The 23,692-nt window shown below is 41.2% G+C and overlaps 1 non-coding gene across 1 annotated transcript; it reads left to right on the top strand.

Annotated features, from left to right (window-relative positions):
* The first annotated feature begins 22,734 nt into the window (after positions 1 to 22,734).
* LOC124546265 lies at positions 22,735 to 22,841 on the top strand. The gene has a single exon (XR_006967675.1). It is a non-coding gene; the product is annotated as a U6 spliceosomal RNA (small nuclear RNA).
* The last annotated feature ends 851 nt before the right edge of the window (positions 22,842 to 23,692 follow it).

A 23,692-nucleotide genomic window follows, 5' to 3' on the forward strand; every position in this document is an offset into this window, starting at 1 on the left:
CTTTCACTAGTAAAATTTAACTTTTTTGTACAATAGTTATTATAAAACAGTCTCTGATTGTTTGGTGGTTCGCAATTTACTTGTAATAACTTATTACCAACCGCAATACAAATTGACCCAATTTCATGTTTCTAATCCCATTAGTTTATCAAATAATGGCACTTCAAAGTAAAAAAAAATGTAGTTTTGGAAAAATCCATTTAAAATTTAATATTGCTATTCTAGTATTGTTATTGATCAGAATTTCTTACCACTAATATTTTCCTGTACCATTGTATTGTATTATATGTTAACCGGGGACCTAGAAACGACGGATAGGCTCCGTCCCCACCGCAGCCGCAGTGGTCCACAACCCCCCTCCGCCGCCCCACACCGAACCCAGGGTTATTCTGCGGTTCGACAACCGGTTGACCCCCCCAGGGAATGTCTCACACCAGACGAGTGTAACCCCCATGTTTGCGTGGTAGAGTAAACGTTATGTACGCGTACGTGGAGAACTTGTTTGCGGAGCAATCGCCGATATAGTGTAACTGAGGCGGAATAAGGGGAAGCAGCCCGCATTCGCTGACGCAGATGGAAAACCGCCTAAAAATCATCCACAGATTTGCCAGTTCACCGTACCTCGACACAAATCTGCCGGGAGGATTCGTGCCGGGGACCAGGCGCTCCTTCCCACTCCGGAAAGCCGTGCGTTAGACCGCGCGGCCAACCAGGCGGGCTTCCTGTACCATACTGAGCATCGTCTGAATCACACTGATATTCTTTTCTTCTCTTGGTCCCTCTTCTTTTCTGTGTGGCTTCTTTTGTGCATTTTAAATTAGCAATACGTGCTTTGCGGATTGTCTCTTTATCTATTTGCACCAAGGAGTCTGCAGTATTTCCACTATTTTTATGTCCAATGCACTCTAATTTAGAATTGTGACATTAGGACCATAGGTTTGTTCTGCACATACCCAGTCATCAGCCTTGCTGTCACCGTCCCCAGATTGCACAGAACGTTAAGAAAACCATCATATCTCACGAACATTTTTACATAAAACGCAGGAAAGACCAGGCAATTCAAATATGCTAAAATCTAAAAATCGAATTTTTAAAGCCCACTTGCCTTCCGTCTCCCCTTAAGCAAATAACTCGATCAATTTTTCTTAGAGTTGTTCATGTTCTTCCAATAGGCTTTTATTTTTTTTTTTTTTTTTTCCTTTCCGAAAAGGCATGTTTACGCTCATCCGACCACTCTGGCCTGCACTGTCTTACTTCTGACAGAACTTCCCATTTGTCTACTTTGTGCGCGTGGGATTAGCCGAGCGGTCTCAGGCGCTGCAGTCATGGACTGTGCAGCTGGTCCCGGCAGAGGTTCGACTCCTCCCTCGGGCATGGGTGTGCGTGTTTGTCCTTAGGATGATTTAGGTTAAGTAGTGTGTAAGCCTAGGGAATGATGACCTTAGCAGTCCCATAAGATTTCACACACATTTTTTTTTGTGTCTGAAGGTGTCTCTTTCTAGAATATCGGCTGGTCTTATGTTTGCATTATTTAGATCCTTTCCAATTTCATCTATCCAAGGTGTGGAATTCTTAAGTGTGGTTACGTAATCTATTATTCTCTTCGTCAATCGATTTTCTGGTAGTCGGTTGAGATGGCTAAAGAAATTCATTCGCCTTTTCCTAATATCAATTTCGATCTTTGAACACTTTTCTGTCGTTTTAATTGATTTAATTATTTTGTATAATTGTTACTATTATTATTTTCTTTCCACTCACACAGGCATTCATACATTCACACGTTCATTCAGACTACAAAAGTACACACAGATGAAGTACACTGATTGTTATCGTAGTCCTTGTAAATCTTTAACAGCATCTGGACTGCGGAAATACTGTTTGCTGTCAAGACTGGTGGGATGATGTGAGCGATGCAGTAACTAACTTATGACTGATGGTACGGTTAGCCCCCGAAACGTAACTAGAGTAAGCTATTCTGGTGGTTGTGAAAGTCCTTTGGCAGGGTTTGTACAACAGCAATCATTTGGTTCTGGAGGCTGCTGGGATGAGATGAATGAGGTAATATCTAACTAAGGACTATGGGCATGAATGTCGTAAATAACTTAATTCTAAGAGATTTTGTTACGGGTTATAAGACTTATACAATAGATATAAAGAGACATTATTATATGAAGGAAATATTACTGGGAAGGACACAGATATATAATGAGACAGATAATACAAGCCTTCATGAGTTCACATATTTCACACGTACGCAACTTCACATGGCCACCTTACCATGTCACTCGCAACACAACACTCCCCACCTCCTCTTAGACTGACGTTCCCTCATGACGTGATATCTAGTGGTCAGTTCCACATTACAAAAAAGTGTCCGGACACTTTTAATCAGATCGTGAATGTTCCAGTGCTTTAGAAACAGTGGATTTATGGTGGCAGGTCAGTATTAACAAGGTCATTGTGGATTTTCCGTGGTATGGTATATGTTACACTCACAAGAGAAAAATAACATAAAGGGTGTCCCAGATGGAATGGTCAGTATTTGGCGATATGACAGGAACGATCTTCCGAAGCAAAAAAAAAAGTGGGCTCTAAGACGCATTCTTCAAGCACCTATTCAGCAGAAATGTGGTTCATAATAGCTGAGATGAAGCAAGAGCTCGTTGCTCTCAAGGTGACCACTGGACGTTTTTGTCTTGTTTTGGTCCATACTATGACCTCTCTAAACATGAAATGCAACGAGTTTCCAGCATAAGGCATTTTTTTCACAGTATCGAAGATGGCGAAGAGGTCACAACTCTTAATGCATGCATTTGCTTGCACAAATTTTGCTTTGAATAGTCGTTGCTGTGATATACTTCAATATTGACCATGCCTCCTGCGACACGCTGTGTGTGTGTGTGTGTGTGTGTGTGTGTGTGTGTGTGCGTGTGTGTGTCTGTGTCTGTTGTGTGTATCCCATGCCACGCTTTCTGTAATATTCTCGGTCACTGTTATGCTGATATCGTCGTTGCCTGTTGTTTTCGAGCACAATCTCCGGATTGCTTTTCTTGTCGTATTTATTGTTACGTGTTTGTTGATTTAATGCGTCATTGTCAGGTATGGAGACTCGGGATTCTTTCTGGAGACGGTTCTTTGCACAATGAGCACCGACTGGTGCTGAGTAAAATTCATGGGTGGATTTCCCGTATGCTGGGTTAATAACGGGACAACAACTTGTGTTAACCAGTTTGATGCTGGAAACAGCCAAAGCTGCAAACAAAGAGAACTGCATCTTACAACTTTGGGTGTTTTCTACATCAAAATTCTGGTTAACTGAGACCTGATTTTTTGCCAACACTCAAGCTACTGAGATTCTTTCACAGAATCGTGGGTGTCTTGTCGTTTCGCCTAAAGGAATGAGAGTGTCTGATTATGGCATTGTAGCTTCCTACACTTTTCTTAGCTTTCCGTATTCGAATTTTTTTTTGAAATATCTGTGAGCAGCATCCCTGTAGTTCATAATTTGACGTTCGTGAATTTTTCCATAAATTGCGAACTTTCTTTTTATTTCTTGCCACTGGGTTTCCGAGGAATCAGCTGCAAGAACTTCAAAATCTGTATGCTTAATGTTCAAACAGACTGTGTTAAGCGATTTCAGTTTTAGAGACTATGAGAAATAGTCCAGAAACATTACGTCGTGTGCTGTGAAGCCTGTAGCTGAGATCTCGTCTGTATGCCTTACTTTGTCAGTCTTTTTCATTTGTGCCGTGTGGTGTGTGGATTTTAATAGAATACTCACGTTTTGCAACTAAACAACCTTCTCTCGTTTGTTGTGTAGGGAGAGTCACTCAGCAAGTCTATGTTCACATCCTCCATACGCTGACGTACAACAGTGTCACAAAGAAGGACATTAACCAAGATATCGCATTGTTCCGCTGCAACGTTTTATATGGTTTCTAGACCTTCATGTAAGTCTTAGAAGAGTTAGTTTTTTATAATGTAACTGTGTTGAAAGAGTGTTCACTTGGCGGAAAATTCCCATGCCAATGAATGCTTCAACGGATGCTGCTTTGGACTAACAACTTTTGTGGAATGGTGACTGGGTGGGCACATTGGACTGCCCCTGGCCAGTATGGCCATAACTGTCAACAGAATGGTTACTGTCCCCGTCTGCTTGTCAGTGCCTACCGAATACGAACTAAACACCTATTACCTCCATTTTCACTGACATTTATGTGAATATTCATTTACTGTAGTCTATGTGATCCAAAGTATCCGGACACCACCAAGAACATACGTTTTCCATATTAGGTGCATTTTTATGCCACCTACTGACAGGTAATCCATATCAGCGACCTCAGTAATCAGTAGACATCGTGAGAGCGCAGAATGGGGCGCTCCGCGAAACTCACGGACTTCGAACGTGGTCAGGTGATCGGGTGTCACTTGTGTCATACGTCTGTACGCGAGATTTCCACGCTCCTCAACATTCCTAGATCCACTGTTTCCTATGTGATAGTGAAGTGGGAACGTAAACGAACACATGCAGCACCAAAACGTACATGCCGACCTCGTCCGTTGACTGACAGAGACCGCCGGCAGTTGAAGAGGGTCGTAATGTGGAATAGCAAGATATCAATTCAGGCCATCATCGCATAGGAATTCCAAACTGTACCAGGATCCAGTGTACGTACTGTGACATTTAGGCGGGAGATGAGAAAACGTGGATTTCAGGGTCGTGTGGCTGCTCATAAGCCACACATCACGCCGATAAATGCCGAACGACGCGTCGCTTGGTGTAAGGAGCGTAAACATTGGACGATTGAACAGTGGAAAAACGTTGTGTTGTTTGACGAATCACGGTACACAATGTGGCAATCCGATGGCAGGATGTGGATATGGCGAATGCCCGGTGAACATCGTCTGTCAGCGTGTGTAGTGCCCAGAGTAAAATTCGAAGGCGTTGGTGTTATTGTGTGGTCGTGTTTTTCATGGAGGGGGCTTGCACCCCTTGTTGTTTTGGGTGTCCGTACCACACCACAGTCCTACATTGATGTTTTAAGCGCCTTCTGGCTTCTCAATGTTGAAGAGCAATTCGGGAATGTTGACTGCATCTTTCAACACGATCGAGCACCTATTCATAAAGCACGGCCTGTGCCGGAATGGTAACTCGACAATAGCATCCCTATAATGGACTGGCCTGCAAAGAGTCCTGACCTGAATTCTATAGAACACGTTTGGGATGTTTTGGAATGCCGACTTCGTGAAAGGCCTCACCGACCGACATCGATACCTCTCCTCAGTGCAGCACTCCGTGAAGAATGGGCTGCCATTCCCCAAGAAACCTTCAAGCGGCTGATTGAATGTATGCTTGAGAGATTGGGTGTTATCAAGGCTAAGGGTGGGCCAACACCATATTGAACTCCAGAATTACCGATTTAGGGCAGCACGAACTTGTAAGTCATATTCAGCCAGGTGTCCGGATACATTTGATCATTTAGTGTAACTACAATAAGCAAAGAATCGTAATGAATAAAGATAATATTAGAAATTAAAACACATGTAGTATTTACCCATTAACAATAAATAAAAATAAAATTTAAATAATGAAAATAATTTATTGTTCTCCACACAGCGAATGTGTACATAAATAGGCAGAAAGAGGACAGTCAATCATGGAATCCATGTGACATGGAGACAGCAGAACTGACATTGGAGGACGGTATGGCGTTGAAAACCGCTGCACTCACTCGTCGCGTTCCAAGGGATACGTTGAAGAGTGGTGTTTTGAAGATACTATACAGGGTTGCAGAACACTTTCACTTCAAAAAAATAAATAAATAAAACAGAAAGTAAATAAAAAAGGGAAATTTATGACCATCTTCTGCTGTTAATTAGATTTTTCAGCGCAACAGTTAAGGATCTGTAATGAGCAGCATCTCAACTGGCCCTAGATTAATTATTTTCCTCATAATTTTAGTAAGTAGGTCGAAATGGCTGGAAAGAGGTGGATTGTAGTCTCCCGGGAAAGGTTTCGAAGTATAAGGCTGAGAGCGGCTGCTGAGGATATGCTATGTGCAGCCACAGACAGGCCGCCATTCTTGCTAACGACTGAAATGACTGTTTGTACAAAAACCACGCCACTATTTTTTGAATCACTTTACTGTACTTTATGTTGTTCCTTATCATCAGTATTTTCTTAAAAAGAAAAAGATAATTAAGTTACATAATTAATTTTTTACGCTCACTTGTAACTCGTACTTTAAATAATTTTTCTCTAGCTGCAGTTTTCAAACTTAAAACCCGTTTCCTCAATTTATTGAATTGTTAACTACGTTCCAATTTTGCCTTACCCCGTCAGGCAAAATGGTCGCTTTGGTATTACCGGATTACTGATCACTTACATGATGCTTTTCTTTTGTACTGTAATAAAAAAATGGCCAGGTGGGAGGGTACTCCGACTGCCCAGCCTATGATTCCTTTGGACATGCATGCATGTCCAAAGGAAACTGGCATCGTAATCAGAATAACACAGGTACTACAATATCGTATTATGTTGGAGTTTCTTGATCGGTTAAAATTTAACTAAGAAAATCGCCAGCTCTTAGGGTAAAACTTGTGCTAGCTCTTTCCCTGCGTTTGGTGTTGCGATTGCTGTTCCTAGCCGCCGGTCAATGTCTTGTTGAACCCACAATACGTCAAGGGTCAAAGGTAAACGTAGGTCAAGGGCAAATGCATATTCTGTTGCATTTGATATCATATCTTTGTGGACAATCACTACAAAGATGGTGCAGCTGAGGAATCATATTACGCCTCTCTGTGGCAGTCTCCCATAATTCACGTGTCATGTTACAGAAATTAGGGAAGATTAAACTGAGAATAAACAGTTTGGGTTTTCAAGGCTACTCCTTACATGAGTGAACACATAATCGTCTATTCAAACCAGTCATTGAGAGCAAGCTTACTGATCCCTTATTGTAATTCTGGAATCCTGAGTACATCATCGCACCTGGACCGACACACATTCCTTGCCGGACAACAAAAGACAATTTTGCACGCCTTTCAACACCTTGAGTGATTCAGACTGTGAAGGACGCAGCTGTGTTTGTGAGATGTATATAATTTCCGATTTTAGCAGTTTATTTCGATCACTTCAGCAGGTTGTCGTCGGTTATCTATGGTCTTGCGAGAAAAATAACAGCATTCAAGTCGCCACCGGTATAGGTCTGTTTGCGTTATTTTGTGTATTTATCTATGTAGTCAAATCATGCTCGAACGAGCTACCTACTGGACATCGTGTCTTGCCGCTGTTCTTGAAAGCTGTCACGAGACACAATTTACCTTTAGGACGCAACAGGGGGAGAGTGATAAGCTTTTATTTCAATCAACAATAGATGTGTTCGAGATGGTGTAACTGGGGAACGTCATAGCTGGTTCGAACACTAGCCATGGTCGGAGTGAGCGCATTCGCTATTGCCGTTTTCGCCGTCTACTACCTTGTTGGGTGGTAAGTTGCTTCAGCGCCGTCTATGCTTTGGCTGTTGATCAGGTCTTTCTGCTTTAGAGGCGTTGTAAGGAGAGAAGTTGGCTCCAATAAGCATTCTCCCCATTTTGAAGTAGCTATGCTGACGATGGTTGAAGTTACGAATATGTTCTTAGTTTGTCAGACACATTGAGACAGCCACAATCTAATCTGTAAAATAACTTGCAATGTGGTGTGAATTGCGACAGTCACAAATAATAAGTAATAAAATTGCTTATACGTGTAGCTTTGCAGTTAGTTAACCACGTATTTCCGTATTTAATATTGTCCGTATGACATTCCGTACAATAAATTTGGGTCAACTGAAGAAAGGGATACAACCCGCCAGCTTTGACCGTTGACGTCATAGGATGCTCATAGATATTAATGTATTTACTTTCGAGCCACAGATCATTACTTTCGAGCCATAGATAAAAAAATCGGTTGTCTGCTGTGGATAAGCGCTATCAGTGTAAATTAAAATAAATGAATGTGTTTTTAAAAGACAGCGATAGACATTAGGTAAGATTTTTTTTAGTTTGCATTTCTTTAAGTAATTGGTTCTTTCCAATTCTTTCGGTACTTAATTTCATTCTTAGTGAATTTGAGATAATTTGAACGAATAGCTTTTCATTCAGAAGAATTCTTAGTCTTTCATTTTTGTTTCTAGTTATCGATTTATCTATTGCCATGAATATGGAAGACTTAAAGCAGCCTTTTGGCGTAGATATGATGACAACCATCCGATTTTGGCAAATGTCTCGTCTTCTTGAAGATTACGTTCGATGTCGTGAGTGCGGCGAACATAAGCGCCTGAGAACGTATCTGTCTCCTCGTCGTACTCACGATTTATTCATGTGGAGGTGTAGCAAGGGTTGACTATGACGCTCAATTAGACGAGGAGTATGCTTTGAGAAATAGAAGCTGGACTTGAAGGATATAATAAAAATTACAAACTGTTGATGTTTGAGGTATCCTGTGTCATTGTGTGTGCATGAATCTCGTGTGAGTGAGCGTACCGTTTTATACTGGTATTCGTTTTATAGAGAAGTTTGTGGGGAATATAAAAAGTATAGAGGGCCTTTGGGGGTGTTGTGCTTTAGCCGAAATCGATAAGTCTGATTTAGGTGAAACCAAGTACAACAGGGTGTAAGCTGCGGTGGGATTACGGATTTGGAGGGGGGGGGGGGGGCTGTAATTTCAGGTCCACACAGTGATGAATTAGTTTTTAAAGTAGTTCCTAACAGAACGAAGAAAGTGTTGGTGCAATTAGTTGACGATCATGTTACAAAGTGTTCTGTAGTTATTTCCGATGGTTTTTCTTCGTATAGGGATTTGGAGAATAGGGGTTTTCAGCATCTTGTCGTGAATCATAATATTGAATTCAGATCTTCATCAATTGGAGGTTGTACCAATAGTATGGAAGGTTATTTGTCAGCCATAAAATCTGTCGTAGGCAGGGGGAGGCGACGCATTTCGACACTGCAGAGCTATTCAGATGAATATTCATAACGTACCCGATACATATTGCCCGATTAAGTGTTACCTTAAACGTGTTGGGTAAATGTATCGTCCAAAATTTGTTAGTTAGTTTCAGGTAGGGATGGCGGACAGGGGGTGTAACTAATAATTAAGGAAAAGGGTGGGTTTGGTGGAGATCGTCAAAATATTGTTTTGAAATTTCTGCTGTTGATTCACGATTCTTCATATTCTTATGTTAGGTAATTTTCGTCTCTGGATATTTTTGTATTACTTAACTTCATTTCGTTGATGTGGACTTTTGGTTTTATATATTTCTATGTCTGTTTTTTGGTGATATTGTTTTTCTTGTGTATGTGAATAAGTGATTTTTCTTGACGTCTTTCAAGGCGAGCTTTGGTTTTTCTTTGCGGAGTAATTTCTTTATGGTAACTTTAGTTTTCTATTGTTGTACTGAATTTGTCTATTTTGATGTATTTCTTTGTGGCATTTCATTGTTACACATTAAGTTTGGGTTCTTCAACTGCAGTACGGAATACAAATTTTGCAGTCGTTGCTCTTTTTCCTCATTTAGTACTCGTACCACTACGGCTTTTTCGGTTCTATACAGGGACTACTGAAGGCGAAAAGATCGACATACGTAAAATTTGTATCCTATACTTCAGTTGACGAGTATAGGCCAACTGAAGTTCGGGATACAGGTGCTAGATAGACGAAAAAAGCGACATTTGTAACATTGATGTCATTTACCTAAATAGGCTAACTGAAGAAAAAGTTATAAATGTTAGGTATGTCACTATTTTTTGCATTCGCTAGCACTAGTATCCCATTGTGCAGTTGACTTATATAAGTTAACTGAATTACAGGCGAAAGAAACAAAGCCTGCAAAATTTGTATCCCATACTTCAGTCGACCTATATAGGTCAACTGAAGAATAGGATACTAATGATAAAGAAAACGAAGAAGTTAGGGTAGGTTAAATTTGTATCCCGTACTCCGGCTAAGCTATACAGATCGACAGAAGTTCGAGATATGAACTCATATATATGTCAACTGAGATATTCCACGCTACCGTTACTTCTATCCCTTTCTTTCCTTCACTTTTTACAGAAGTACTAGAACTGAAAGCAATATCCTTAACATTATGTTCGAAATATTACTGGTGTGATATATGCCTACCATGTGTTTTCTCTCTTGCATTCCTTTATGAACCCTCGTATTCGCTGTTAAGGCTGACTAATGAATCATCTCTGGCAATTTCTGGCGCTATAGGTCAAAGTCGACGGGTTGTATTTCGTTCTTCAGTAATCCCATATATTTTCCGCTGCTAGTTAGAATGATTGTAGCATCACAGTTACGCAACGCCTGAATGTTGTATGTTCAAAACCCGTGGATTATATTTTAGTTTCAGGCGAAAAATTTAACTGTTTTTTATTCATGCTATGTCACTTACGTCCTCAGACAACGACAGATATTCGGTATTGCAGAAACCTCTAATATTCCAATGCAAATTGTAATTTACTCACAGCACCGCTGATGAATGGCTTCTGATCCATTCCGATGTCGTTAGTGAAACACCGACTGACAATGCCACGAAGGTATAATTTAAGCTGAAAAACGTTCTTTCTCTCTCTCTTTCATTATCTCTCTCCCACCCCCCACCCCCCTCCACCCGCACACACACACACACACACACACACACACACACACACACACACAAACGCGTGCACGCGTGTGGAACATAAAGGCAAACGACCGATTTCGGCCTTCACTATAAAAACGTGCACTCCCAATAACTGTCAACATGCTTTTACTTAAAATAGTTATATTCCGACGTGTTTCAGAATTACAATTGTAAGTGCTTCAAATAAAAGCTGAAAGTAATTTTCTGGAATAAATAAAAGCGTAAAATAGTTACAATGAACGAGGTGCCGAAGACGAGCGGAAATGTTCGACCTCTAACGAGTAACATTTTAACCACCGGGAACTGTTGATGACTTCAGCATGGCTTGGGCGCACCGTGGAGTGCTTTGAAAAATATTTTTACAAACAACTAGCTACGGTTGCTAATTTACAGAAAATCTTTAAAGGAAGTTGTCAGTAGCTGGACGGCACATATTCAATAAATAGCTATTCCTTACTGTACTTTGGTCGTTAAGCGTCCTTTTCCTTGGCTTTTGTTTTCAAGTATGCATAGGTTTCTACCTCTTCATAAATGTCCGTAAAGTAGCTCTTCTTCGTTGTATTACAAGTTTGTTTTCAATAGTGTGTACCGTATGAGTATCTTGTATAAGGTGAACTACGAAAGTTGATTTCCTTCCTATGCTTTTTTTCCCTTTAATTCCGTTCTTCCTTATATCGTTGAAATTTCTTCCGCTTTACCCGGTGCAACGAATGGTTATAATTAAAATGCAGCTATCGACGCAGGTCCATTGTGGGCTGTAGTTATCGTATGGCAGCCAAACTTGGTAGATATTCTAATCCGTTAATGCGGAAGCGACTTACGCTGAAAAAAACTTCAATTCAAATTTTGGCCATCAGGTGCAAATATGGCCCAGTACACTGTATGACGTTATCACATCCACTCTCATTCCATATCTCATAACGTAAGTGAACAGTACCGAGCAGAGAAACCGTACGCTGTTAGTGAAACTGTTTTATGTAAACGGCAGCAATTTTAGTGCTGCGTTGAAAGACTATCGCCGACCGAAATGTCTGAGGAGAGACCCGACGTATTAAATGGGCAAAGAGAATGATAATGAAATTCGAGTGAGCTTTTTGTGACACCTGGAAGGGGGAGGCGTCCTTTCCTGTGGAGCTTATTGTCGAGGTTGCTGTTGCTGTAATTAACCGTGCGGCATGTTGGTTCAAATTGCTCTGAGCACTATGGGACTTAACTTCTGAGGTCATCAGTCCCCTATAACTTAGAACTACTTAAACCTAACTAGCCTAAGGACAGCACACACATCCATGCGCGAGGCAGGATGCGAACCTGCGACCGTAGCGGTCACGCGGTTCCAGACTGTAGCGCCTAGAACCGCTCGGCCACCCCGGCCGGCTCATGTGGCATGTGCTAGCGCTCGTGCAGTGTTACGAGACTTGTCACTCCTATAGTTAACAATGCGGCAAATCTTTCTGGGTATTTTATGCTGGTATCCGTACAAGATTCAGACGGTGCAGCAACTGAAATCTCATTATCCGCAGCAACGATTTGAATTTGCTCTTCAGCTTCTGTCACGGGTCGAAGTTGATGACATATAGCCGGGAAGTAGTCTGTCGACTGATGAGGCACATTTTGCACTGCAGGGTGCAGTGAATAGACAGAAGCGCGATATTTGGGGTACCATTAAATCGTGTGTTGTGTACAAAGAGGCACTGCACTGGCCGTGTATGACTGTACCTTATCTTCGCTCCGGTCTCTTTTGAAGAAAATACACCTATAGGGGCTGTTAGGTGTACCGTGACGTCTACACGTCATCGAGACCTCTTTGTACAGCATGTGAATCCTTCTTTGGAAGATGGCACCTGTGTGAAAGTCACTGTTTTCATGGAAGAAAGGGCAACAATTCATGTCGCTCGCCCATATGCTTAATGCAACCTTCCTCGAATGTGTGACCTCCAGAGGTTTTCCAGATGCATGGCCTGCAAGATCAGCTGATTTAAGTCCAGGAGACCTTTGGGTTTGGGGATATTTAAAGGAATGCGTTTATCAGGTACAAGTTCGGTCTCTATCTGATCTGAAGGCCAGTATACAGGAATATTTTTTTCCCGCGTAAATCGGTTCCTCATCAACGCTTTAGAATAATTATGAAGTTTCGCTGCCATACGATGATTACAGCCAACGCTGGACCTCTGTGAATAGCCGCACAGTAATTCGCCTTACGGTCAGAGCAATGAATTTTGCATACACCACTGTGTTTTTCTGTGTCGTGTGCAGTGGTAATGTCATGTATTAAAAGGTGTAAAAATAATGGTTGTGGGTTATATGCGGTTCGTAAATCAATTAAAAAAAACGGTACCTAGCGCGTATGGCCATTGAAAGGAAACAAACCGTTTATTTATGTAGTAACTCTTTTTGTGTCAACTGGTACCTTCTAAATTTCGTCAGATCGTAAGTTTCATCAACGACCATGATAAGATAGCCGTTACTTAGTGTTACACTTCAGGGCAAAGACCACAAGTACTCAAATTACAACACTATAAGGCTCAGTGTTACACATGTGCAAATCATGGGCCACGACTAACAGAGATGCACAGGGATGCCTCACACATAGAGCATAATGCGTTGCCCCTGAAAGCTACAAAATCAAGAATCGCTTCTCAGCTTTTGGAAAGATCAATGTGTATTTTTTTTCAAGGTCAAATACTTAATTTATGAAAACATATGGTCAAATCACCAACCAGAATGACATTTTCACTCACATAATGTCTTTGACACCATACATAAATTGTCTCTTCAGGCCCAACCTTACCCATACCACGCGTTCTTACAACAAAAGCCATTGTGCCGTTAAAATATGTGCCACTGACTCAATCATACACTTCGAAGACATTAAACATGTGATAAGTAATTACACCACGATCATTGAAGCCTTCAAGGCCACGTTCCTTTTCAGCTTCCCTAGCTTTTAGTAGCAGTTTTCAAAATGGTTCAAATGGCTCTAAGGGCTAGGGTACTTAATATCTGAGGTCTAAATGCTTCATTTTTTTTTTGCACCTTGATCAAATGTTTTTATACAAAAGTTATGTAAAGAGTCTGACTTCCAGTATTTTTAACTGTGCTCAACTCAAAATTATACAAACGCTCTGAATTTTTAAGCACATTCAAAAGTTATATGATGTCTGTTAGTTGTTATAGAAGTAGTAATACGTGTATACTTATGCAGCTACTTTCAATGGTCAATAAATTTCACATCAATCTCGTCGCTTTTTCAAAACTTATAAACCCGAAAGATAATAATCTTTTGCAGTAGCCCACACAGGCAAACGTACTTAAATACAACGAAATACTTTTTAGCATCGTCGACTTATTTCCTGTTTACTGAATCCAAGTTCGAAACTCACAAACTGCATTTAGTTTTCATCTGATTAGCAGGATATGTACACAAGATCGTGTGTTCGTTCTCAATTTTATCATGCTCGCCAATCCAATGTAATTCAGCAAACATATAGTTGTAGAAAAACGCTATCTTCAGTCTTATGATCATATTGCAGCAATGACCTTTAGTGGTGTGAATGCTAACATTATCACAAAATCTGTGAAGGAATTATCAATTGGAAACGTTGAAGATATTGTAAATATATTATATATAGTGTCATTTATGTTGAATATGGTACCATAATGTGGTCTGAGTGGTGTTGTACTAATATAAAACCTTTATGGAAACATTGGTTTGAAAAGAATGCATTAAGTAGTCTGAATATTGATAAAAGAAAGTCATTTATACTGACTATCGGATCACAGTGTGGCCTGAGTTAATTACATGTCAAAAAGGTGTGCAAACGTAATTAAAACGAAAAGTGTCATAGAGTAAAGACACATAAATTTTTCAAATGAAAAATGAGAGAATGTAATCTGGAATATGGCATCTCTGTACTAGTGATGTCACAAGTAAGAGTGAACATCTTCAAACTGTATGAATAATTTATACAAAAATTTTAACAGAAAAATGTAGGGATCAAATTCCAAGTAAGTTACTTCACGAGAGATGAAAAACATTATGTACGAAATATCATGTGGTTGATGGAGAGTATCCAGATATGTGACAGTGAACAAGATACAGCACTTGTGATCTCGCGGAAGATGAATTAATATAATTTCAGCACCTCAAGCTAGAAAATTCGTGGCGTCTTTAGCCTCATGAACAGGGAATAAAATCACATTTACATTAAGTAGTATAATTTTGCCATAAGCGGCATTATCACAATAGTTTAGCAACGTAAGGACCAGAGAATTGCTCCTGATTGGTTCTAAAAGTACAAAAGATTGACGCAGAATAATGTATATAAAACCTGTGTGAAAAAGAATTCGCATGAGAGATCGTTAACTGATTATTATTGCCCCTAATGAAAAACATTATCACATTATCTACTCATTGAAGGAAGAACAAATTTTGATCATCATGTTATATATAGTGGTTCATCATAGCTGTGTAACACATAGAGGGCCAAGGAATGCATTTCTGGCCGCAACACTTTTACTGATTACATGGTGACAAATTTTTTACAGACGTGAAGTGTACTACACACTCATATCGCCCAGAACACCGCAGCTCAACTTGGTAGAAATGGCTACTGTCAGACATGCTTTGAGTACTCATCTGGAAACTTTTTTTCGTCGCTACCTCAGGTTCTCTCCTCAATGTTCGACACATAGCTTGGTTCAGGTCAGTTATTTGCCTTGGACCTGTAATGTTTTGAAGGTATTTTGGTCACCTCATCCCTCATAGGTACACAATTTTGTACATGCAATACATCAAAATAAATATAAGTGCAGTGATTATCACCATTCTTTAATCACAACAACACAGTACCTCTTGTATTGTGTTCTACTACAACGTCAATAATATGGAACATCGGTGCAGGAATGGTCTTTGCATAACTTGTAACGATGGTACTCTTAATGCTGTTTTCTCCTGCAGGAATGACCACCATGTCACCCTGTCCCGTATGTGCAGTTCATGCTTTTCAACAGATCCCCAGGTGCTCATTCCTTAACCGTGGAAATTGGCATGAAGCCAAAGTTTTAAGTCTTCCAGTCCCATTGCAATTTATCTAGTGTGATGTTTTTTCCTGGCTTGCAGTAGCAAATACGTCCTTGGGGAACGTTGTAGAGCAGGTGCTCCCATGGGAGAGAAAGAAGCGAAGTTGAATGATGTCGCCGGCCGGAGTGGCCGAGTGTTTCTAGGCGCTTCCGTCTGGAACCGCGCGACCGTTACGGTCGCAGGTTCGAATCCTGCCTCGGGCATGGATGTGTGTGCTGTCCTTAGGTTAGTTAGGTTTAAGTAGTTCTAAGTTCTAGGGGACTGATGACCTTAGAAGTTAAGTCCCATAGTGCTCAGAGCCATTTTTTTTAAATGATGTCTTTGATAACATTTTTCAAATATTTGATGGCTAAGTACATTTAATGGCTTTCTTACGTCTTTGCAGTAGAGGGTGCCATGAACTGCAGTCCAGCTTCATTAATTTCGTCAGCACCAGCACTCGAATTGATAATTATCTCCGCTGCTTGCCGAAGGTTGCCTTTCATCTCCAATTCTGTGAGGAGTTTCAGTTACAATTTCCCAGAAAACGACGAAAACCTTTCGCAGCTACTGAAGGCATGTATAAACAGAATGTTGACTTTCGACAATTGAACCATCTTGAAATTTAAGTGGCTGTAGACTGCGTCCCTTGTCTGCCTTTGCCTGGCCTCAGTAGAAAAATGTTGGGTGGGAGAATGGGGTGAGGTGGTCAGAATCACAAGAAGGCCGTTGTCCTCACCAACAACAACTACGCTGTCACACTGCTAAGCAGCGTCAACAGCAGTAGCTACAGTTATTGGATGGGCGTCCTCAGTATCTCGCTTAATATTAAAGGGCTCACCATCAAGACGTGCAGCCCATAAAGGAATAAGGCGCTGTTTATTTCGTTACTTCGACAAGAACGAAATGTTTTGGCTTGTTTATTGATCTTGTTTCATTAAACGTGACAGTAGGAGCAGTTAATTTGGTTGCTGATGATGATGATGATGATTAGTGTTTTAGGGCGCACAACAGCGAGGTTATCAGCGCCCGTTCCCAAAAGTTCAATTCAGAGCCGAATCGTGAGAGAAGTGGTATTGTTCAAATTGCAAGATTGGACACAGCACATCAAAACAGGGAGATAAAACTAAAAATAAAAGAGCAGTACAAACAGGGAAAAGGAAGTAACGGTGGCTGAGTGACCACTTAAAAATAATGGGTGACCAAACCTCTCCGCAACCACTCAGCTGATTTCGTGCTCCTATTACTTGTCACATCAAGATATCCATTAAACACAATCGTGACATTTCAGCGGTACCAACGCTTCATCTGATCCACATACCTCGTAATTATGGAACAAAGTAGTCCATTTGCCTAGCATGTCACGCTATGTAACAGATATAGTCCATCTACAATGAACTCTGCAATTTCGATGACAATTGTGTATATAAAGACATCAAGTAACTTGTAAAACAATGCTTTATTGTGTTTTACGTATATCTACGTCATCAAACGCGGATAGAGGATACGCAGCCAGCTCTTCCACAAAAAAGTGCTGAAGCTCTTCATTGCTCTTTTTGTGTAACGCAATTCTGCGAAAAATCGTGATTTTAGGTGTCACACACTTTAGAGGCAGGGCACGATTTGTTCCTTGAAATTTCACTCCATCACCGCTGCCGTCAATAATCTCTGAAATGCATAAATTGCCAAGTTCATCACCACTGTGTCAACTGATGTTTTCATTACCTTTTACCTTAGTGCCATTGACTATTAGATGCTCACGATCAGGAAAAAGATCATGTGACAAAAAACAGTACGAAAATTATTTGGCACCTGCTTCAACTCTTCACATTCTTGCATTGATACCATCAACATGTTGCGCAGTACTTGCAATAATGAAACGTCAGAGAACTGTTCAACTTGATCAACGAAGTCAACTGCTGTAGGTACCGATGCAGTCCATCTGACCACAGTGCTATCTGCTAATCTTCTTTAATGTGTAGACCCACAACTGCTCTTCACTAAACGCGTTAAGGTTTTCTTCAGCTGCCATGTCAGACCAAATCCCTCCAAATTTTTATTTTTATTATTTTTATTTTTATTTATTTACTTATTTATTGCTTTTGGACTGTGAACTATCCTTTAATTACATGAAGCTCATCTTTTTGTCGATTTATACAGTTTTTTACGGACCATATACTTCAGACAGTCCGATATCAATATAGGAACTGCAAAATCCACAAGGTGACAGGAAATCTACAAGATCGTTTGACCCACATTTTTATATACCGTTGACCCAAGACTTAGTTACGTACTGCAAACGAAGCGTCTCGACCTTGCAGCTGAAATAATTGTATACACAAGGCATTTGATTTTTGTTTTTAGCTCTCAGCGGTTTCGTTTCTTTTTTGGGCAAATAATATTTGTGAGAAGTAATTGCCGTGCTTGTGGATTGTCACTTTTAACCCTATCCAAGAACGTGTCTGAAGGGGAGTATCTCTAGTATTTCTCCACTTGCAAACTCGTAATCTGATATCCATAATAGAAGCACCATTTTGCTTCCTTCCTGAAATTGTGTCTGGTTACGTTACATGTGTGGTGTTTTCACACTGCTTATTTTTATTAGACGTTGGTATTATTTAGTATTTGATGATAATATTATAGACAGCCTTAGTACCATGGTTCCAACTGATAAATATTAGTCCTCGTTGAAAGTTGTTATTGTTCATGATCTTTAGTAAAATTGAATCATTTGTAATAAAAGCAGTAATTGTCAATCAGTATAATGTGTTACATTTCTCGAGTACAGAATGTGATGCATAATCTTTGGCCTCTCCCCTCAACCCTCCACCCCACCCTCAAACCAAAAAGATATCTGAGAAAATGGCCTTTGAGAACAATTTAGCTGTGTAAATATAAAATGCGAAAATGCATTTTGTGTTACACCAATACTAGACCTAAATAATGGAAGTTTAATTCTAGTCATCCAAAATCCGTTATTTGCTAATGCGATCGCCTAATTGACTTACTTTCTGCAGTTACAAGTCTGATCACGTTAGTTTTACTGCTTTGATCTTTACATATTACTTGAATTGTTGACTGTATGCTTAGCATGTTACTTTTTTAGCCACATATGTTTAGGCGATATAATAGCATTGAAGCACGTGTGTGTGTGTGTGTGTGTGTGTGTGTGTGTGTGTGTGTGTGTGTCTGTGTGCAAAATGACACTGTCATACTTGAGGTAAACATTGTACTTTCTGCATTGATGACGTGCTCTTACAGATTTGAACGTAACACTATGATGCTTGGAAAGCGTCATCGATACCGAAAGCAGTTTATCTAAGATTTCGTTGCACCTTACACCAAGTGTGGTAAGCAGACAGAAGTGCAAACACGACCACCCACTGGTGACAACACGCAACAGAGGCATAGAGCCACAGTTGATTGTACTTAGTATTTTCGAAGTTTTGCAGAATAGTTTTTAAAGTTAAATTAATCTTCAGTAAATAAGTATTATTAATTCATTAATTACACTGCATAAACACGGGTTGGATTTTAACTACACTTACGGAAAAAAAATCCCACCACCAAGAAACAGAAAGATAACGCAGAGTTATGAAATTTTTGGTATACATTTGTCTGGGAAACACATTTAAGTTGTTAGCATCGCTCGACCACAGGTTAATGTAACATCGAGATAAGGCACTACAAATGCGAAATGCTGGTGCATTAATAAGCGACGTAACTGCCACAGTGTTGAAAGCAAGCATGCAAACGTGCGTGCCTTGTGTTGCACAGGTGTCGATTTCAGTTTAGGGAATAGGGTTCCATGGCTGTGGGACTTGGTCGTTCAATATAGGTACGGTTAATGCTGTTTGTGGGTGACGTTGGACTTGTCGTCTGATGAGGCTCCATTTGTGCTCGATTGAGACAGATATGGTGATTGAGCTGGCCAAGGGACGTGTCAACATTCTGTAGAGCAACATCTGTTTGTGTGGGCGAGCTTTGTCCTGTTGAAAATCACACCCCTTGTATGCTGTTCATTAATGGCAGCACAACAGGTCGAGTCACCAGACTTACTTACAAATTTGCAGTCAGGGAGTGTGGTGTAACCAAGAGAGTGCTCCTGTTATACGGAACTGCACCCCAGCCAGTAACTTCAGGTGCAGGACCAGAGTGTCTAGCACGTGGGAAAGCTGGTTGCAGGCCCCCAACTGGACATCTTGTAATCAACACACGGTCATCACTTGCGTCAAGGCAGAACCACCCTTCATCAGGAAACAAAACAGACCTCCACCATCCCTCTAATGAGCTCTACCTTGACATTACTGAAGTAGCAAATAGTCGTGGTCTGAGGTCAGTGGAATGCAAGCTACAGAGGCTCTAGCTCGGAGCTGTCGTTAAAGAAAGCGATATATAATACTTTTTTGTGTCACTGTGGTGCCAACTGCTGCTCGGATTGTTGCTGCAGATGCAGTACGATGCGGCAGAGCCACACGCCGAACACGATGGTCTTCCATCTCGGTGGTGCCTCGTTGATATTCGGAGCCGGACGTTGTTGTGACCGTACATTCTCGCAGGTGGTTAGTATTTAACGTCCCGTCTACAACGAGGTCATTAGAGACGGAGCGCAAGCTCGGGTTAGGGAAGGATGGGGAAGGAAATCGGCCGTGCCCCTTCAAAGGAACCATTCCGGCATTTGCCTGAAACGATTTAGGGAAATCAAGGAAAACCTAAATCAGGATGGTTGGAGACGGGATTGAACCGTCGTCCTCCCCAATGCGATTCCAGTGTGCTAACCACTGCGTCACCTCGCTCGGTACATTCTCGTACCCACTGCTGCCAGCAATTAGGCACAGTGGCTACATTCGAGCCTAGGCTGTCCGCAGTGTGGCGGAAAGAACATCCAGCTTCCCGTAGCCCTATTGCACGACCGCATTCAAACTCAGTGAGGTGTTGATAATGGCTTCCTTGTCACCTTAAATGCGTTCTTGAGTAACATTAAGTCTGAAAGGTAACCAACGCTCACGTCTGTTACAGAGTGTATTTAAAGCAAACCTGATATCCATCCTCATAGTTTCGCTACTAGCATCACTCTTATGAAAAAATTTGAATAGGCATCAGCCTACAGATACAGAAACACTCTTACCATATTTCGTTTGTCACACAACTCTCTGTTGGTATTGTGATTTTTTTTTTTGTCGGTGTAGTTATGGAAAGCACGTATCATTCTCGTTCTCATATAATAGAAATACAACTATCACAAGTTGTATTGTATGCTTGTAGTGACAACTGAGATTCGTGACAAAACATATACGTTTTCAAGCAATAAATAACTTTTGCTATTTATCTTCATGATGGATTGAGCCTGGAGCATGAAAAGATGCTTCAACAAGTGAGATCTCAGTTAACTGTCAAAAGTCAGTGTACCTTTCTGTGGGCCGCTGTTCGCTTGAAATATCTGGTACAGAAACGATGTATCAAGACTTAACAATTTGATCGATGTGTTTCTAGACTTTTCCGTGCTGAATTCTAGCATACAGTTTGTTAGAGTTTAGAATTTTTTTGTGTGTTTCAACACTCCATCTTACCACCAAAAAACGATTCTGATATGATTTCTCAAGAGATCTTTTTCCAAATCGTTTTCAGTCGAAACATACTTAATGATATTGCTTCGAAAACTAATGCCTTAAGACAGAGCAGGAAGTCCCTTCAGAAGGAATCTTGTATTCAAATTTGGCCTGTTCGTTTCCTTAGAAAGTTAGACGTCGGGAATGTTCGTAAATTTACGGGTGTGGAATAAGAATTGGGAGACGAGCTATTGGCAAAGGTATCATATTGTTTACTTTCGGAACACTCGTCGACGAGAGAACTAGTAAAGGTAGATCAACAGTAGTGCTCATGTGGTGTTTGCAGTGAAATGTGTGTGTCATATTACACAGTTTGATGTCAGCAACACGAGATTTGTCAGAGAATGTGAAACATTCATTCAGTGAAATCACTCTTGCTGATGTCTGTCTGACTTGTGGCACCTGATAAGCATCATAGAATGATTTATTTGTGTCAAATAATTAATTTGAGGCTTCCTTGTGCTTTACATCATCTGAGATACACAAATCCAATTATGCACCCATACAAGTGACACTTTACGTAATTTTTAGATCATTAACATGAAGTATGGAAACGAGTACAGCATAAAAGCAACTATATGTACCGACGAGGATACAGTGTGTGATATGTCACACTGTGTGTGTGTGTGTGTGTGTGTGTGTGTGTGTGTGTGTGTGTGTGTGTGTGTGTGTGCACAGTTCTGAATATCTTCAAACGATGCCATTTCACATAAATATCTTTGACAGTGGCGCGTTGAAGGTTAGGTCTTGGTGGTAAAAAAAGATAGGAGATGGCTGTACAGACTTACAATGCACATTTTTTCGAAGCGAGAATGGGCAGGCCGTGCCACCACCTTAAACAGCCCAAAACATTAGCAGACTACTGTTTACGATTGCTTCTTGTTCATCATTTCTGCCATGCGCACGCAACACATGTTGTAAATACTGAAAATTATAGTGCTTACGTGAGTAGTATCAGCGTCAGGAAGGCAATTTGGAACATTTTTGTGTTCTTGATTCCTTATTTGCTCTAGTAATACTACACATTTGGCGTCATTAACGAGTTTTTTGCTGCTATATTACGAATAACCAGAAAGGGAAGGAAGTATTGTGAAAAGTACGCTTTCGTAGTCCATTTAATTCCACTTTTACTGGATTTGTATCGATGACAAATGAAACTGGAACTCCGAAAACAATGCTTGTCTGCTTACTGACATCGATAATGCTGAAACTTCCTGACAGGTTAAAACTTTGTGCCGGACCGAGACTCGAAGTCGGGACATTTGACTTTCGCGGGCAAGTGCTCTGCCAACTGAGGTACTCAACCACGACTCACGCCCCGTCCTCACAGCTTCACTTCTGCCAGTATCTGAAGCTGTGAGGACGGCTCGTTAGTCGTGCTTGGGTAGCTCAGTTGGTTGTACTCGCCTCGGCGGTACATATACTAAAATTGGAACGATACAGAGAAGATTAGCATGGCCCCTGCACAAGGATGACACGCAAAATCGTGAAGCGTTAAGGGGCGCCGTGGTCCCGTGGTTAGCGTGGTGGTGGTGGTTGTTGGGATGTTTAAGGGGGACTAAACAGCTAAGGTCATCAGTCCCCCATTCCAAAACCAAGCGAGACAAAGTCGCAGAGCAGTTAAAACCCCAAGGGGAAGGAGACTGCTCCCCCCCCCCCCCCCCCAGGTGCTAAAGAACACAAATTAGGCAACGAACACTACAGAAAAGAAGAGTACAGACGAACACTAGACAGAAAGAAATAGAAGAAAAGAAGATGGCCGGAGACTGGTTGACTGACCACGACAACAAAAAAGGGAAAGAGTCAACCATCCGATGAGACACCAAAACAGCAACAAATATGGAGAGACGCGAGGACAAAAGACACAGAAACGGAAAAGTGCAGGACCCCCCTAAATGGATCCATAAAAAGGACTAGCACGGATAAAATGTAAAACATTGTCAGCCATGGAGGCATCGTCGCATAAAATCAAAGGCAAGGTGCCCGGGAAATTAAAAGACTGCCGAAGGGTGCGCAGTCGGGGACACTCCAATAAAATGTGGGCGACCATCAGCCGGGACCCACACCGACACAGGGGGGGGATCCTCCTGACGCAAAAGATGGCCGTGCGTCAGGTATGTATGGCCGATGCGGAGCCGACACAGGATAACAGAGTCCCTGCGAGAAGACCGCAGGGAGGAGCGCCACACATCGGTCGTCTCCTTGACAGCCCCCAGTTTATTAGGCATTGTCAAGCCTCGCCACTCAGCAGACCACATCCCAAGCACCCTACGGCGCAACATCAGTTGCTGATCGGGAGCCGTGAGGCCGATCTCCAAAGCTGGGGCGTCGAGCGCCCCTTTGGCCAGCCTGTCAAC

Source organism: Schistocerca americana, chromosome 8 (assembly GCF_021461395.2).
Source record: "Schistocerca americana isolate TAMUIC-IGC-003095 chromosome 8, iqSchAmer2.1, whole genome shotgun sequence".
Taxonomy (NCBI): Eukaryota; Metazoa; Arthropoda; class Insecta; order Orthoptera; family Acrididae; genus Schistocerca; species Schistocerca americana.